At 38.2% G+C, this 6,042-nt stretch overlaps 1 non-coding gene across 1 annotated transcript; it reads left to right on the top strand.

Moving 5' to 3' along the window:
- The first annotated feature begins 4,250 nt into the window (after nucleotides 1-4,250).
- LOC149085604 (5S ribosomal RNA) lies at nucleotides 4,251-4,369 on the top strand. Its single transcript, XR_016192895.1, has one exon. It is a non-coding gene; the product is annotated as a 5S ribosomal RNA (ribosomal RNA).
- The last annotated feature ends 1,673 nt before the right edge of the window (nucleotides 4,370-6,042 follow it).

Below are 6,042 nucleotides of genomic sequence, written 5' to 3'. Positions count from 1 at the left end.
GCCAAACATGAACAAAAACATCACAACTTGGGTTCGCTGCTGCCAATCATGCCAGCGATTGCAAATCCAGAAGCACACAAAATCTCATCTGAGCACCTTCGCTCTTCCCGACGCTCGTTTTTCTCATGTGCACGTTGACATTATAGGTCCTTATCCACCATCAAACGGGAACATCTACTGTCTCACCATGATAGACAGATTTACAAAATGGCCCGAAGTGACACCGATACCAGACATACGCGCCGAAACCATCTGCAAAGCATTTTTTGATTCATGGATCAGTCGGTTTGGTTGTCCATCAACAATGACCGCAGATCGTGGAACTCAATTTGAATCTCATCTCTTCTAGCATCTCACAGCTCTACTAGGAACAGATCGCATACTTACCACTGCATACCATCCGTATGCCAATGGTCTGGGCGAGCGACTTCATCGCACCCTAAAAAGCGCCATCATTGCTCATCATTTCGCTCGCTCACTGGGGGGATAGTCTGTGGCGTCGCAGCCGACACGTCTGGGAAACGAAAGCCACTTCCCCAGAGCGATGATTGATGTACACACTCGAATCGCCATCGTGTGATTATTCGAGTCATACTCAGTTCGTTTCTTGTCCTGTACGTATTATGTTGTGAAAATAAAGTCCGTCCCTTCGTATAAGATAAAATGCACGTCTGTCTTGAATTTAACTCGCTCAACCGTCCAACACACTTCTAACATGCGTTCAAGAAGGGCCGTTATCTGTCTTTTGAATTTGGAAGCAAACATTTTGACAATTTATTTTGCCTGTATCATGTAGTATGGGCGAATTTTAAATGTTGTAAGACTGATTGTTTTGTCTGTGTGTGTATGTGTTTGGGAGAGCTTTTTTTATGAGAGATGGGCTTGAATTTTCACCCTGAAATTGGAAAACCGTAGAGGACCAACTGCAGCTTTCCATGGCGTCCCCATGCTAGCAGTCAGCGCAAATGTTGAGAAAAAACGTCTCAAACCAGCTGCCGACAGTGCACATGTGCGACATTGCTAGAAAACTTGCATAAAAAACTTGGAGCAATCCGCTATCGACGATGCAGCACTTTCATAACTAAATATGAGTGGTTCTCTGAATTACGAAATACTAAGAACTTTCAAAAGTCCTTACACTTGGACACCTTTAACCCGGACACTCTGTACATCAACAAACTTTACGAGTAAAATATTTTTTATTCTGTTAAGTGCAATAAAAATTGCACCAAGTCTCCCAATAGCTTTGCAGTGTGGGACCTATTATTTTTTAATAAATGATATTCATGTTTAAATTTAACACCAACCTCGATTTTTTGATTAGCCACCTCGTTGGGCATTTTGCCTGTTGTGGCCTTGTATTAGTATTAGGTAGAAATTAATAGCGTTTCATTGAGGTCATGGAATCATACGTGGATAAAAATTCGAAACAATGATAAATTATGAATGAACGTTCAGATTTCAGTCTGCTTAGTCCTTGACCAAATTTTTCCTCACGGAGAGATCACATTAATTCGACTATCCTAAAAATGTCTTCGTATCAAGTGATTACCAGAAAAATAAGTTATAAGAACTGTAGGCAATACATCCAAGTAGCCCTTTATATAAATTGACTTGATACAGCAAAAGAGATCAAACTAGTAGTTGATGCTTTAGAATGATGCTTTTGGACCTGCTCCACTTTGCCGTTGCTGGATTTGTGACTTGCCTGCAATGTGTTATTGCGGTCATGCGGAACACATACTGCTGTAATAAACGACTTGGAGGCATTCTGTTCGTTATTTGCGTATCTTTTCTTTGACTTGTGTACGTCAGCGCCACCTACCGGCTGTCTTAAAAAAATTCCCGTGACCTATAGTCCGTTTCAGGTTAACTTTGCAGTGGAGAGAAAGGTAGAGAGTGTATTCCTTCGCCGCAAAATAAAGTTCCCATAAATCGTAGTTTTATGATGATCATTTATGCAGAATATTTCAAGTTTTTTAATGATTTTGAAAAAATAATGAAAAAATATCGTTTTGAACCGATGTTTCTTCGTTTGAAATTTTTAAATTAGAAAAAATATTTTTTACTCTTATCTAAAAATCTATAGCAACCACAACGACATTTTGGTGCGATACCCTACAAATCGTCCATACCTTACCGAGGCCGCGTATCGATACATTGGTTAAGAGGCTTTTTTTGCCATAGCAACGAGTGATGAGGTTCCCTCGTAGCTTCCTCTTCACTGCAAAGTTAACTTGAAACGGACTATAGCGATGCTAACCCTGCGAACCGTTTTTTTATTTCGGTTATTTTTTCTGTTTTTATGAATTTTTAAAGTTTCTACTGACTTTTTGCCCACCCTTTATATGCCGATGACACACAAAATACAGAAGGTTATAATTTGTAATAAAACTAACGGGATTGACCTGTGACGCGAGAGTGTTCTGTGAAAAGAAAACGATTATGATGTCAGTTAGGGTGTGATTATATTAGGGTGTGAACACATAGTGCGTCCGTATTTCCAATTCTGGAAACCCGCGTCGTCTCCGATTGGTTAAAAACCCAAATTTTAAGCTAAAAAAAAAGTTGAAATTCGGGTTTTTAACCAATCGGAGACGACGCGGGTTTCCAGAATCGGAAATACGGACGCACCATGTTCACACCCTAAGACGACTCTAATGCTATTTTTTTGCTCATTTGATTTTATTTTTGTACAAACGCAGGTCGTCATGTTCAACTAGTCGTATTGATGGTTTTTTACAACTGTTAATTAATTTTTGTTACGCAAATATGTTCTTAGTTTAAATTGAAAAAAAAACTAATTATTAATAGAGTGCTGCACATTGCTTCAAAACGTATATTCTTTACCAATTCAAAATTGCCATAAAATTGAAATTTTTCGACGCAACAGGGCTCTGAAATTCTAAAGTTTCGTCCGTAGAAAATCTGCTGATTTGACGAAACCGCGACGTTGCTATTTCCCTGCAATATAACTCATCCTTTTTACCAATAACTTCATTTTCACGAAAAAAAGGTTTATCCACATGATACTCAGACGAAATTATAGCAATTTTAGGGAATGAATTTTTAAAAAATTCTGTTTCTATCCTATTCACTAAAATACGCTTTTAAGCACTTCGAGATCAATACTTCACTAGTTGGTAATTGCTTCGGAAAAGCTAAAAGCTTTGAAAGTTTTTGAAGTCTCGGAGGTTTAACAGGGATTGAAAAGTGTTTTGATGTCGCTTTCTCTCTAGTGCTGAGAGATATATCTTTAACCAATAAGCATTGTTTGGTAAATATTAGGAGAATTTGTGAAATTAATTTTCTCAACAAACTTGAAGGATGTGATGTTTTCTAAAATCACTTTTTTTAGTACCCGAGAAAGGGAAAAAAATTAATAATAGTTACTCAATTTTCATTTCACGAGAGCCTGAACTTAGTTTCTTTTCTAAGCTATTGATTGTGAACGATCTACGAAGCAGTTCATTTTCAGCATTTTGCATGTATCCCAAGATTCAAAAATGTTCAGGTTACGAAGATCAGTTTGCATCGGAATGTTCTCTGATATTTCATGCTGTTTTATGAAATAAATTGTGCACTTTATTAAATTGGGAAGTAGAAATGATGGAATCTTAGTATTTCAGTTTGAATTTTCATCGAAAATTGAGGATTTTCAAGCTCTAATCTAAAAAAGTGAAAGTTTCTGAATAACGGAAATTTTCATCGAATCAAATCAAGCTTTCTTTGAACACATGATAGTACAGATTGCTTCAATCGAATACAGATAACAGACTGTTTCAGTTTTGCAAGGTTTTTTTTCCTCTACGGTGCTGAATTTTTTGAAATTGTTCAACGATGGCAAACGAAATAAAAAATAAACGTAACTTTAATTTCCCAGAAACAAACAACTCTAAACTTTCTGCAGGTATTCCTTTGAACACTCAAAGCTGACAATCGCTTTGATTTTCTGAAATACAAGATGGCTATAAATAAACTGACATTACTCAGACGTATGTAGCGCCCATTCCGGTGGAGGTATTTTCATGAAACTTGGTATATAGGATATATATGAACTATGGAGTCAAGAAAGAATCAATTAGAAAAAAAGTTTAAAATTTTTGATCACTAGATGAAAAAAGTAGTGCTTTTTATCGCAGTTGTCTCTTTTTCCCCCATGGTCCAAATAACATATACCAAGTTTCAATGAAATACGTCCATCACAACGGGTGCTACATAGGTCGGAGAAGTACCGGTATAATTAAGCAGCCAACGGCCATACCATGCTGAAAACACCGGTTCTCGTACGATCACCGAAGTTAAGCAGCATCGGGTGCGGTCAGTACTTGGGAGGGTGACCACCTGGGAACACCGCGTGCTGTTGGCATCATTTTTTAGCGCCCGAGTGGAACAGTGGTAAGATGCTCGTCTTCCACTATGAAAGTTACCGTCAAGGTCCGCGGGTTCGAATCCAAGCATAGAACGTCAGAAGGACGTTCTTTACCTATCGAAACTGGGGCGACCACCGATTAATGGAGCCTTCACTTCCCACCCAGCTCCACTGGTTGGAAATTGCCGTATGGCGATATATGACCGGAGATGATGTGCGGTGAGGTAGTATAATTAAGCTGAGTAGTGTCAGTTGAATTATGCTGACACTACCCTGATCTGTGTACCACCCGTCGTGATGCACGTATTTCATTGAAACTTGGTATATACTTTATTTGGTTCATCGGAAAATGATAACTGCGGTAAAAAAAGTACCACTTTTTCATTTGGTGGTGAAAAGTTGAATTTTTTTTATTAAATCTTTTTCCCCTATAGTACATATATCCTATGTACCAAGTTTCATCAAAATACCTCTATCGCAATGGGTGGGCGCTATATACGTCTGAGTAGTGTCAGTTTACTTATAACCCCGCTGTAAATGACCGAAATTTTTATCATACTGTAGAAATTTCTTTTATTCCTCTCACCACATCAAATAAACAAAGTCGACATTCAGAATAATGAAAACTTGCGTATTTTTGCGTATCTGAAAACAAATTGTTATTTATTATTCATTCACTTAGTTAATGATAATCACAACAGTACTGACGGGGAATTACCCACCTCTGACTTGGATGGCTTCTCGATTGACAACAAACCACCGGGCAAATTAAAATGTGTGTTAATAAATGCCAGGAGCTTGGGTAACAAGAAAGATTTTTTAGAAACTATGATAGTTGTGGAGGACTTGGATCTTATAGCCATTACAGAATCTTGGGCAAACGATGGGGATGAATCTTTCTTACACATCTCCGGATACGATACTTTTTTGAGAAATAGATCTGATAGGAAAGGGGGTGGAGTGTTGATATACGTGAAATCATGTTTGAAGGCTAGAGAGTGTAACGTGCAGAGAAGTGATATTGAAACCATATGGGTTGAACTTGAGAACAAAAGACGTCATAAGCTTATTGTTGGGGTTTGTTACAATCCACCGAATAGGGATCAAAATTATATCGCCAAAATGCATGATGAAATTTCCTACATGTGTAAGCGAAAGAGGGTTCTCATACTAGGGGATTTCAATTACCCGGGTATTGATTGGGAGAACCTTTCATCTGGAAATCAGTATGAAAGAGACTTTCTTAAGTTGGTGATCGAAAATTTTTTGTATCAGCATGTATCAGAAGCCACTAGGGGTACTGCTATTTTGGATTTAGTTCTTACTAGTTCTGAGGATCTAGTTGAACATGTTTCGGTGGGGGAAGAGTTTTCTTCCAGTGATCATCGTATCGTCAGATTTCTCTGTAACTTTTCCTCGGGTAAGGTTGATAACAAAAGACTGGTTCCTTGTTTTCGGAGAACTAACTTTGATGTTTTGCGAAGAAGGTTAGCGGAAGTTTTCAAAGACCGGTTGGAATCAGTAGGGGTGGTAAGTCAATGGGAAGAATTTAGTACGAAGCTGTCCTCTGTTTTGCACGACGTCATACCCTTTGTTCGAAAAAAGCGTGTTTGTACATCACACCCTCTATGGTTCACGGATAGCGTGCGGAACCTTTATCTTGAAAAGAA

This window comes from Pholcus phalangioides, unplaced genomic scaffold, assembly GCF_987345545.1.
Source record: "Pholcus phalangioides strain wild (caught in Gottingen) unplaced genomic scaffold, Ppha-v1.0 ptg000007l_1, whole genome shotgun sequence".
Taxonomy (NCBI): Eukaryota; Metazoa; Arthropoda; class Arachnida; order Araneae; family Pholcidae; genus Pholcus; species Pholcus phalangioides.
Note: the sequence above shows the minus strand (reverse complement) of the source record. Positions and strands in the feature narration are given on the sequence as shown.